The sequence below is a fragment of the Ailuropoda melanoleuca genome, chromosome 13 (genome assembly GCF_002007445.2).
Source record: "Ailuropoda melanoleuca isolate Jingjing chromosome 13, ASM200744v2, whole genome shotgun sequence".
In the NCBI taxonomy this organism is placed as follows: Eukaryota; Metazoa; Chordata; class Mammalia; order Carnivora; family Ursidae; genus Ailuropoda; species Ailuropoda melanoleuca.
This window is the reverse complement of record NC_048230.1, coordinates 19,135,626-19,149,092: the sequence shown is the minus strand read 5'-3', so window position 1 is coordinate 19,149,092 and position 13,467 is coordinate 19,135,626.

The following is a 13,467-nucleotide window of genomic DNA, read 5'->3' as shown; positions in this document are numbered from 1 at the left end:
CTGAACATAGCCTGTGTCTTCCCTTAGGAAGGGAGCCCATCCAGAGACCCTGCCCAATCAAGGAGCATAGACTACTGCCCCACCCAACCAGAGAGCCCAGCCAGCAACCTCACCCAGTGACTTAGCACAGCCAAAGGTCTACCCAATCACAAAGCCCAGTTTGTGTCCCCATTCAATTTTGGGACACAACCTGTGGCTCCTCTCCTGCCATTTACAATAACTTGGATGAATCTTGAGAGTATTATGCTATGAGAAATAGCCACAAAGAGAAACACAAATATTATGTAATTTCACTTATCTATGAACTCACGGAAACAGAGTAGATTGGTGGTTGCCAGGGTGAGAAGATGGGGGATGTGGGTGAAGTTGGTCAAAGGGTACAAGCTTCCAGTTATGAGTTGAATGTGTGCTGGAGATTTAATGTACAGCATGGTGACTAAAACTAACAATACTGTTTTATAAACTTGAAAGTTGCTAAAAGATACATCTTAAAAGTTCTCACCAAAAAAAAAAAGGGTAACCATGTGAGATCATTGTCTTAATTTACTTTATTGTAGTAATCATTCACAATATATTTATCAAATAATCACACTGGACACTTTAAATTTATATAATGCTATGTGTTAATTATATCTCAATAAAGCTGGAAAAAATAAAAATTAAGGTAAGGATCAAAATTATTTTATTAAAATACCACTGTGTTCCCCAGTGAATTGCAGTGGTATTTGCCATCAGGTGACCTTGTATGAATGGTTCTGTGTCTAGATTCAGCATTTTCTCCCATTGGTTTGTCTATCATTGTATCAATACCTGTGTGATTGTTTTTAATTGCTCTCTTTTCACACTTTTGGCTTATTTCTGGGATATCTATTATATTCCATTAGTCTATATGTCTGTTTTTATGTTGACGCCAAGCTATTTTGATTAATACTATAGATTTATAATGTATTTTGAAGTCGGGAAGTGTGATGCCCGCAGCTTTGTTCTTGCTAAGATTGCTTTGGCTATTTGGGGTCTTGTGGTTCCGTATGAAGTTTAGGGTTGTTTTTTCTATTTCTGTAGAAAATGCCATTGAAATTTTAATAGGTATTGCATTGAATCTGTAGATTGCTTTGGGTAATACGAACATTTTAACAATATTAATTCTTCCAATCCATGAACATGGATGTTATTCTATTTATTTGTATCTTCTTCAATTTTTTTTCAACAATGTGTACATGCAAGTAGGGAAGGCTAATACTGGACATTCTCTGTATTATATTCTGTGCTCAGTATTGATGTAAAATGCATCAGGTAAACGATGCAAAAGAGTAAGATAAGAGTATTTGGTTTTTGTCAATCTTCACCTTCTGGGAAGTCACATAGCATTACTGGACCCCAGGTTTTGTTTTTGTTTTTGTTTGCTGGTTTGTTTGTTTCTTTACCTCTAGAATGTAATGTATGTGGTACACATAACTTGCTGATTTTTGTGATCAGGTGAATAACAAATAATTTTAAATACACATACACACAAACACACACAAAGACACACACTTTGTAAATGGCAAAGCCCTATACCAAAATAACATGTTACTGGTAAAGATAACTTTCCTTTTACTAAATTCTGGGGCTAGATGTCTAGAGACTTTTTCTTAACCTTATTTTACTGCTGGCTCTCTGATTCAATAACAGGATTAGACCTAGAAAGCCAAGGTGGTGTGAGAAGGTAGATTACACGCATTTTTTCTTCTATCAGATGCTCCTTTTCATGAACAAGAGGGCATATTCCCCTGAAGCTAAATCTGTAGGAATTGTACACATGTTTCCCAAAATAAAGCTGTGTGGGAAGTAATTGCAGACCTCCTGTTTGCTAGCTAATTCATCTCCGTAATTCAGAAACCCCTGGCATGGTTAGTATCATTCATTTGTACCAATAAAGTCCAGTACATCCTGCCACAGAATTCTTCCAGGTGTCATAAAGGGACTCAGGTACTTTGAATGCCATATGCTGGCAATAAGTCTAACCTAATAGCCAAGCCCATGGTCCCCTCATTGCTTTTAAGTCATTCCTCAGCATCACAGGGACCCCTTCAAAACTACCATTTAGCTGTCACACATGTCAGCAGACGAAAGCTACAGGATGATAAATGACCAACCGCATCACCAAACACATCTTGGGCCAGTATGCTCTCTGCCAACTCTCTTTCCCTGAAAATGCAGATCTTATGCTGCGTTTAGATGGTGAAGTGGAAGGCAACACTGTCAATGAAACTGCCTTAGCAGACCCTTTCTCTTATGAACATCCCCACCTACTTGGCTCACAAGGCCAAGGATGCTAGTCTTCTTGAAGACACAGGGTGACAGGAAAGATTTAGTAGGGGGCAGCCGGTCAGGGCCCTGGCAATGAGCAAATGGAATCCTGACTCTCCTAGATAAGTCGTAATCCCTGTGAGAGATTTAACATGGCCTGAGATGGGCCTGTTGCCTTTACTGGAGTCAATTGTTAGCTTGGTGTTCCTGGTCATGCCCTGTAGTTGATCCAAGTGACCTTTTGACTTAAAACACCCTTTCTCCATTGCTTCAAGTTCATGATATCACCATCACTTCTCTGACCTCATCTCTTACCAGTCAGTTGACCCCTGTCTCCCTGGCCTCTTTATCAGTCTCCAAACCCACCAACCTGCTCTTGCCCCAGGGTCTTCACTGTTGCTCTTCTCTGATTGAAATGTTCTCCTCGATATGTGTAAGACTGGCTCTATCCTTTTTTTTTTTTTTTAAAGATTTTATTTATTTATTTGACAGAGAGAGAGGCAGCCAGAGAGAGAGGGAACACAAGCAGGGGGAGTGGGAGAGGAAGAAGCAGGCTCATAGCGGAGGAGCCTGATGTGGGGCTCGATCCCAGGATCCCAGGATCATGCCCTGAGCCGAAGGCAGACGCTTAACGACTGAGCCACCCAGGCGCCCCAGACTGGCTCTATCCTTGGTGTGTCGATGTGTCAGAAATACCACTCTCTCCATTTCCCTTTCCCTGTTTTATTTTTCTCCATAGCAGTCATCACTGCTTACTTATATACTACTTATTAATTGCTTTGTTTATCAGCTGTTTGTTCTTGTCCCTGCCTTTGGAGTTCCACGAGCGCTGGGGTTGTGTCTGTTTTTGCACTGCTGCCATAGAGAAGCAATTCAAATATCGTCAAATATTGAAGCAATGCAACCTGTTCCTTAAATCTCAGCTAACATGCTCCTTACTTCATTAAGCCACCTCTCATCCCCAACCTCTAACTTCGGTTCTCTCCTCCCTTCCTCTGTCTCTATAACACTTTATTAAGACATTGAACACTTTTTTACCTGATCATATGCCTAGTTGTTCAACAGATAGTAACTATTACCATTTCATCTTCTTGATTAGACTATAAGCTCCTCAAGGATGTGGGCTGTTTGATTAAAGTTTGAATCCCCCATAATCCTTTGACTTATGTTAATTAAGTATTAGGGGAATAAATGAATGGCTTTAACGTAATAAATTCATTCATTTACTCATTTACTCATTTGTTTAGCAAGAGCCTACTGGTCACAGCTCTGGGCCCCGGGGAACAACTTTGAACAAAACAGAGAAAAAAAAAACAACATTGGTAAGTCATAAATTAAGTACCTGTATTTTACTGAGTATTTTACGTAAGTTATTGTTACCTGCGTCTAATCCTTATGATAGTTCTATATGACAGATATTATTATTCCTATTAAATTATGAGTAAACTGAAAACACTAAGCTATTGAAGGGTATTGTTTCTGGATTTAATCTCCATCTCTCCAATCCCAGTGTACATGTCGGAAGAAATATGCCATGTATTCTAGCTTTGTGCAAAGTCCTAATGTCTGAGAACAAGTCACTTTGGGACTTCTGATGATGATGTTTGGATGACACTGACCAGGGTCTGTTGTGAGCAGAGGATGTTTGCTGATTTGGAATAACTGCTTCCACATACCCACTCTCAGAGCTCCTGTGAGGAGGAGCGGCCTAGAGGCAGTGGTGCTGTCTGAGTGGACATTCCCCATGTTCCAAATGAGATCTCTTGTGGTTTCCAGCCCCTTTCTAGGCTTCAGCGGGAGTTTCCGTCAATGGCTCACGTCTGTGGTTCCTCTTTGGAGGCCACTTTCAAGCCACCAGAGCCACTTATGCCTCAGGTACAAAAAGTGGAAGGTACCCAAGCATTTGTCTCCTCTTCATGCCCACTTCCAGGGCTGGTCAGGCTGCGTGTAAGTTCTAGAAATGTGCCTGAAATTTCACCCTTGCTTAACCTCTTCCCTTTGCCTTTTTTTTTTTTTTNTTCTTTTTTTTTTTTTTTTTTTTTGCTTTCCCCACTCTCTGACTGCGTTTTCCTCCTATTTACTTAATGAAATCACTGGCTCACAAATCTTATCTCAGGGTCTGACTTGAGAAATGCAGCTGAAGATAGTCTCCTGGTTGAAAACATGAAAGAAAATGTTTTCCTAAGAAAGGGAAAGTATTTGCCTCCTGGACTCAGTTCTGCCTTTTTGGAGGAAGCTGCTTGGTGCTGGGTCAGGACTGGTTTTTGAGGGTGTCCCTTGGCTGTCTCTTAGGTAGCAGTCCTCATGTAACCCCTGATTGGCAGGGAAAACAAATTGGACTTATTTATTTAGATGTTGTCTGTGGTTACCCCAAATACACACACACGCACACACACACAGCCAATCAAATAAGTATTGAAAAACTTATTTTTAAGTCCATTCAGTCATCCTATCCAGCATTTATTGAGCATTCTGCATTTCCTAGCATTATACAAAAATAAGATGTAATTCTCACTGTTGAGAAACTCACAATATGCGAGGCAGGACAGACATGTGATTAATAAAACACAGTGCAGGTGGAGGAGTGCTACAGGGAGGGTCGGTATAAAGTGCCAGAGACCAGAAGAGGGAGCTATAAATTCTGGTAGGGGACTGGGTGTTATATGCAAGTAATCAATCATGGAACTTTACATCAAAAACTAGGGATGTACTGTAAGGTGACTAACATATAATAAAAAAAATTATTTAAAAAAATTCTGGTAGGGGGGAAAAAAGGGAAAGATTTCAATGAGGAGATGACACCTGAGCTGGTCTTGGAAGGAAGGAGAGAAATTGCCGAGAGAGAGTTTTGCCTAGGTAGAGAGAACACCGGGAGTAATAGAAGCATAGTTTATTGAAGGATTCACTTGTAGTGTTTGTTGCTGTTGCTGTCCCCACTCCCACAACACTTCTTTCCATTTTTAAGAAGATAGCCAAACAAACAAACAAATAAATCAATCCAGGGAGTTTTGCCTTTGGGGTGGAAAGATGTTATCTGAAAGCAACCTCCTTCCAGTGGGAGGGATGCTGGTGGGAACGTGTGAGAAGTGGGGATGCAGAGCTGGGGTGTCTGTGGGGAGGGAGGGTTGGGGCCGTTGAGGTCTGCAGACTCCATGGGTTTGGACAGCGGGCATGTCACCCGTGAGTAAGGACACCATAGCGGAGCTCCTCTGAATACTCTGCTCAATATAAAACTTTAAAGAGCCCTAGGGGAGGGGGTGGGTGGGGAGACAGCCCCATAACGACGATTAACTGGGTAAAATGGGTGCAACATTAGGTTCCATTTGATTCAAAGTGAACAAAGAAACAAGTTATTTCTTGCATATAAGTTTACCTAGTAAAATTCAATACTTATTTCTGGCTCGGTGCACATGAGGAACTTCGAGTGGTTTGCATGGCCTGCATGTGGGATAAAAGGGGAGTTTGGAAAGTGGGATGGGAGGTGGGTTGTAAAGCTTTTGTGTGCTGTGATTGTTTTATGCACGGATAAAAGCCATTACAAATCTTTAAGTAGAAAAATGTAACAGGCTCATGACAGTGCTTGGGATGGAGTCAAGATTCGGGGGGAAGACGTCTGCACAGGGGTCACCGTGACAGGCACATGCGATATGAAAAGGTAGATCTGTCCTTGCCTCAAAGGCTTACCATTTTTCCGGGGAAATGAGACTTATTCTAAAGAAAGGTATGTAACTGTTCTTGAGGAAAGAGTGACTATCAGAAGCTACTTCCAGCTCCTGGTTTGTTTTCTACCCCTTGTTGCACTGTTAGAATTGGCCACTGAGTAGAAGAATCAACCCTACGGTGGTGGCTCCATCAGACCGAGCTGTTGGTTAGGGGCCTGGATAAAGTCATCTTGCCCAGTCCTTGGATATAAAGTCTGAGCCTTGACCTCTGGGCCTCCACATGCCTTGCCCTGTTTTACCTGAGTCTACCTCTGCCAGCCTGACCCAGACTTCACTACTGAATGAGTCATAGATGGACATGGGGCCCCCGTGCTGTAGCACTCCATACCTCCTGGGTTGGTTCACTCCTATGGACGGGGTCTTCAGCCCTCGACATCCATAGACTACCCTTTTTCTGGAGCAGACCTCTAGAGACTTTTATTCTAAAACTGGGGTTCCCACCATACCATTCCAAACACTGGGTTGGGGTTCTAATACCCAGCTTAACTTCCCACTGACTGCTAAATTCTGTATTCCATGTTCTTACTGTGTTTTCTGATGAACTGACACATATGAGCAAATCACGCATGAGACACACGCATCAGGATGCGTGGCTCTTCAATTCGTGATGTGGCCTTCATCTTTGGAGTGTTGTCTTGTGTCCCAGCACTGACCCCTTTCGGATTTGGAGATGGTTACATCATCATACTCACTTTCTTCAGATCTTGTGCCCAAAGTCTCCTCTACAACCGAGGAGACTTCTTGGACCTTGATTGTCTAGAGTGTTCTTTATTGCCCCTCCATACAAGGTGACAACATGGAAGGAATCCAAGTAGGAGCTAGTGAGGCACAGAATTAGGGAGCTGTGGAGAAGGAGCTGGAAGAAAAAGAGATGGAGAGAAGAGATATCCCATACTTCACTGTACATTTGAGGTTCCCAGTAAATACTCAGATTTTTGTTTTTTCATTTGATCTGCATACATACGAATAAAAGCACTCCAGTCTTCCCAGGGGAAGAAGGTTCTGAAGGCTTTGAACAGGCTGTGGCAGGAGCTAACCCTGCTGTGGGACCATCACATGTCATGGTGACAGAATGAAAAGTGGTACTTGTGGGTTGGGTGCTGAGCAAGAGAATGATTGAGAACATCTTTATGGTGATGTGTTGCCATTTTAAAAGGATTTGATGCTGATTCTTAAGAGTAGTAGTTTTTAACCTCGTGAACATTCAGCATTGAAACCCTTCTGTCCAGGGAAACCTTATGTAGAAAATTAATATGGAAAACCTCCGAAACAGAGCTGCTCAGGTTGAAGCAATTGTGTAGTGCCTGAGCCCTGGCCACTGGCTTTTCTCTCCGGCCCTTTCACTATGGTGGCACCCAAAGCTGGCAAAGCTCTCCGTGTCATGTGCACAGAGCAGAGGCTACAAACTGGCATCTTGAGGGCTGGATCTAGCACACAGATGCATCTGGTTTGGATCTCATGGTGTTTTAAAAAAAACTTGAGTCAGTATTTTTTAAATGACATAATTCACATGAATAGTTTTAGTTTCCTATATTCTCCTGAATACTTTGAAGTTCGTTCAATATGGAACCTGAATTCTCACACAATGACACTAGTTAGGAAAAGAACAACAGTGTATTAGAGTTCTCCAGAGAAATAGGACCAGTAGAATGGATATGTACATCCCTATAGCCATTTATCTCCACATATATCTATGGTTATCCGTTGTCTATTTGTGTATCTATCTGTTGACATTGTAGACATTGATTATCTATCTATATATCTACAGAGAGACATTGATTGATTTTAAGGAATTGATTCACACAATTTGGCCCAGAGAATTGTAGCTCAAGTCTGGAGGCATCTGATGAACGTAATCTCATTCACATTATGGAGGGTAATCTGCTTGACTCGGTCTTCCTACTTAAATGTAATCTCATCTAAACATCTCATCTACAAAATACCTTCACAGAAACATCTAGAATAATATTTGATCAAGTATCTGGGTACTTTTACTTAGCCAAGTTGATATCTAAAATTACAAGCAGCTTGTGACATTATCACAAGCCACTATCTTTTTATTTCATTTACTAAAAAGTTATTGACTTAAGCAATTTTTAAATAATTATAAACATACAGAAGACCTGGAAGTACAGTACAAAGAACTTTATTGTTCCCTAAATAAATATAGACTAGGTTATCAACCTAATCCAATCATTATTGGATACTTTGGGATATATTTTGTACGAACAAGGTCATTCACCTACATAAACTCGATCCAACTACTAAAATCAGGAGACTAATATTGTCATATTACTATACCAGTCTTCATTCCCCATTCACGTATCCCCATAATGTCTTATATGTCAAAAGGATCCTGCTCGGGATCAGAAATTTCTTTCAGTTTTCATGTCTCTTTAGTCTCTGGTCTGGAAGAGCTTCTCACTCTCTCCCTTTCAAAGATTACAGGTCAATTATTTTGGAGAACGTCTTTTAATTTGGGTTTGTTCGGTATTTCAAATTAGATTCACTTCATGCATCTTTGGCAGGAGTAATACAGAAATGATGCTTATTCCTCTCTCTGCATCCTACCAGGTAGAAGTGGGGCTATCTGAAATTAGAGGGAAAGTTGTACACCAGATGTGGGTGGTTGAGTCCCCTAACCCTGAATTGAAGCAGCCGCAGATCTTTGAAATCTATTTGTTTGTGTGCAGATGTGCCACGGTTTATGTATTTCTCCTTGACTGGGTTCAGCTGAGTGTGGTTTTCTGCGTTCATGGATGTTTCAGGAAGAAACACAAATAAGCAAATGTGACATTTGAGGTGCACTTCAATTATTCCTTAGTATATCAGTCACCTTGGAACACATTTATATTTTCACAACAAGTATTACAGCAAAACTGGTTATAAGATGAATCTGAATAAATCTGCTTTTACTTTATTTGGATGATTTAACTTTTTTTTTTGTAAAGAAAAACTTTACCATGGAAAAAGAGACATCTGACAGTGGTGCTGGGATCAGGCAAAATACTTTTCAAAGAGTGCAATAATGTCCATTAATAGCAAAGACTCATGATGGTAGTTGATACATACCCTACCCTCTTTGTCGTAGGACTTTTTCCTGGAGCATTTTATTCCCATGGTTACTCTTTCACAGCTATCAATTTACCATGCGGAAAAATGGTAGCAGAATAATCTCTCTCTGCATCGTAGGCACGTTCTGCCTGATAAATATCTACAGGGAAATGGAATATTTCTGCATGAGAAAAATATAAGGAAAGAGCAACCACATAAAAAAATATTACCAGAATTTGAATCTAAAAGAATATACACTGTATAAGGGGGATTTACATGCTAGAAGGAACCATATGAGATGATTGACTGCCATGTAGCTAGAGTCATTAACACGGACACTGCAGGCTTGCACATTAATTTCCCAAAATGTCCAGAAATAGAAATTTAGATAAATACAAAAAAAAAGCCACAGAGTTTTTAACTTTTTTGAGTTTTGGTTTCTGCACCTCTGAGAGTTTCCTTTCTCTCCTTTTCAGCTGATTTCAATAGCCCTGTCTTTTCCCTGGGCTTTTGACAAGTGATGAGACTCACAGTTCTTGACAGCCCTCAAGCTTGGATTTTACTGAACAAAGTAAGGCTTTAGCTGAACAAGTGGATTTCATATTTAGAGCTTCCTTGGGTACAGATGCCAGTTTAGGGAAAAATCAGAGACTGTAATTGTTCTTTTAGCACCCTACATCTATCCTTTTAATACTTCAGAGTTCCCCTGAAAAGAGAAAACACGTTTCATTCTAGGCTTGAGTCACAGTCCATCTTTGTGGTGGCTGATATAGCATTTTTTTTTAAAGCATATGACTTATCTCTTAGAGAAAAAGAGAGAGCTATCAGCCTCTTGGGCAAAAGGTGCACATTCAAAGAGCAGGCTAAATGGAGCAAGGCACAGACCTGCTGCCTTTTCTGCAGTTGGGATTGTAGCATTAAAGATATCACTGGACAAGTATGCTCATTAAAACATTATTTGCCACAGGAAGAAAAGGTCCCAGGAAATCTGGAAGCAAACTGAATGTCTATCAAAAGATAAATTATTTTTACCCGTTGGAATTACATGCAGTCCTTTAAAGTTATCTATTTCTTTACATAAAAAGAAGTTCGTAACACTGTGGAAGGAAAAAAGAGGACACAGAAGAGTGTTCCAATTACTAGCGTGTGTGTGCGAGTGTGTGTGTGTGTGTGCATGGCATGTGTGTGCACGNAAAGAAGTTCGTAACACTGTGGAAGGAAAAAAGAGGACACAGAAGAGTGTTCCAATTACTAGCGTGTGTGTGTGCGAGTGTGTGTGTGTGCATGGCATGTGTGTGCACGTAAGTGCTTGCAAAGATGTTCAGCCAACTGTTGATGGTACCAATTCTGATTGATGAGATTTATAGTGATGTATTTGTATTCATTTAAAAATTTTAAACAAGGAACATGTATATTTCTAGAATAAGAACAAAAAATAAAATAGAATTCCCCTCAAGGACAGAAACAACCTATTCATTCCACTGGGGCTTGAAACGACATTAAATAAATGATTGGCACACAGGATAAGGAATAGAACGTCATCAACAGTAACAACAAGAAGCAACTGAACTTTTGTCCCCAAGCTATGAAAAGTACTTGCAATACGGTGACTTTTCTCTCAAGGCCAGAAGGCTGTCAAGTGTATTCATACCTCTCCAGATTTCAAATAAGATGTATATAACTCTGGAAGTTAAACTATCCTGGGAGGGCAAATGAGTAAGCATCTTGGAATGATGAAAGGGTTCAAGGAGCCTGTGAACGGTTCTAAGCGTTTTATGTTCACTGGTTTATTTAATCATCTTATACCCCATAAGGCAGGTACTATTAGTATCCCCATTTTACAGATGAGGTTATGTCTATGAATCATAGAGGAGCAAGCCAACTTGCCTAAGAGATTCAGGGGAAGCCAGGATTCAACTGAGACAGTCTGACTCCAGAGCCTACGGTCAAAATAATTTATGGGGAATACATTTGGGAAGCCAAACCCACATTTCATATTGGTGGAAGAAGCTGGGGGAATTGAGGGGGTGTGCAGAATGACATCTTTGTTTTATCAGATCTAGATTTGGCAGAGAAGAGATGGGGAAATCGTAGTACTGTTGCTAGTTCCTGAGCAGTGGTAATTGAGCAGAGCTAAATGGGTAGTTTATCATTAAAAACTCCTTTGAGCTCTAGAAATTCACTGATTAAAGCTAATCCCCTTTCTGACTGATACGATGGCCCATAAAAGAGGGAACTCTGCCCCCTGAGAGGGAGAATACCCACACTACAGAGTGTATTGCAGGTTGGAGAAGAGAGTATTCTAAGACAACAAATCAGAAATGAGGGATTGCCTGCCCCAAATAAGCCTCTTATTTCCTCTTGTTTTGAAAAATAGAGGTCACAAGTGAACTATTCTTATTCAGAAGGCAAATATGCAAAACTAACCTAATAAAAAGGAGAGTTAATAAAAGACAAATGGAAAATATGTATCTTAATGAAGAGTTATTTAATTAATAAAAGGGCACTTTAGAAAACCACTCTCAGACTCTCAAACAATTAAAGAAACATAAGCATTTCAAAAATTACATGGAATCAAAGAAAAGTTATTAAATCTGCAGAAAGAGAATGAGTGAACTGCCCAATGTCAGAGGAGACAGAAATAAGGTATTTCTGTAAATGACAGCCACATGAAAATGTAGGAGTTTGAGCAGATACTGATAAAACACAAGGGCATGGTGAACTGGATTGTGAAAATTACATAAAACAGAAGGTAGGTAGTAGTAACAGCATTTAGAGAGGGGCAGGAGTATTTGGAGGACACAAAAAATGTAATCAACATACAGATAACCACCATGCTTGCTGCTGAAACAGAGAAAACAACCCACCACACACATTACATATGGACCAGAAAAAAATATTCGGGAATATAATACAAGAAAGCTTTCCTAAGATGAATAGAGCTGTAAATGCACAGATTGAAAGAATTCTATGTGATCCAAGGGAGAAAAAGTGCTAAAGAATGGCAGTCACTGAATCATACCCTGATCAAGTTACTGTAATTCCTGGATATGAAAATTAGCACTATTGTAATCTAAATAGAACGGAAATCTCTAAACAAAGGGAAAAAAAATCAGATTGGCCGCACAATTTTCCTTAGCCATACTTCAACAGAACAATACATTAGAATCATATTTTCAGAGTTGTGAGAAGAGTCAATACAAGAATTTCATACCCCGCTAAGTTATTGTTCTTGCTAAATGACATAGAATGTAATGTCTGTAATTTAGGAATTTAGAGAAAAATTGCATTCAGCTAGATTGACTGCATAGATATCTTTTTGAAATCTATCCAGTCAGAAGAGAGAGGAGGAGGGGGAGGAGGGGAATCAAAATGAATAACCCAGAAATTTGGGAGCTGAACGATAGAAGTAGTAGCAAGGATCACTGAATGTACATAAACACAGAAATTAGACTTTAGAATCCCTATTAAATGGCTTACAGAATATAATAAAAGGGTATCGGATCTCACAATGTAAAATTTTATACTAATCAAAATCAAGGAAAAGAAGACTGCAGTAGGTAGGAGGCATTTTAAGTACAATGTTGTCCTTATTTTTTCAGGGCAGGTTATCAATAGATATTGAAGTCGCTAAACTCATAAATAAAATGTAGGTGTATTACTTTAAAGTTGTTAGGTACTAAGAGAGCCACTGGATGATCCACAATTTTAATTCAAAGCTTTGAAATTACCAAAAGGGGGAAAAGGCAAAACAACAACAACAACAACAACAAAAAACAGCAAAAAAGAAACCTATATCACAAAGCAAACATTTAAAACCAAAAATACATTAAAAACAAGATGGGCGCCTGGCTGGCTCAATCGGTAGACAATGTAACTCTTGGTCTTGAGGTTGTAAGTTTGAGCCTTGTTTTGGGTGTAGAGATTACTTAAAAATAAAATCTTAAAAAAAGAAAAGAAAAACCAAACAACCCCAAAAGCAAACACCTAAAAATAAAATGGAAAACAGTTCTCTCCAATACCTCTTGAGGTCAATGAATGAATCCAGAGGAAAACTTCAGGTCATTCAGAACTTTAAACACTTATATTACCATAGTGGATTTTGCTGGTGGTGAATCTGGGTATATTCTGCCTTTTCCTCTTACTGGAAACTAGATTTTGCTCCCCGTCAGACCTGCAGTTCTGTTCCTCACAACAAGCTAGGGATTGGCCTGCTGGATCCAATGGGACTGTCACCCCCTGTTCTAGGGACAGGTTGAGGAATGGTCATGGGAACCAATTCTGGCTAACAATACAGGAGAAGAGGCACACTATAGACTTTGGGGAAAGTTTTTCCTTGTTCCCGAGTGAGCCAGAGAATGGCAGTTGTGCATGAGGAAACATGGAGCTCTAACTGCTGCAG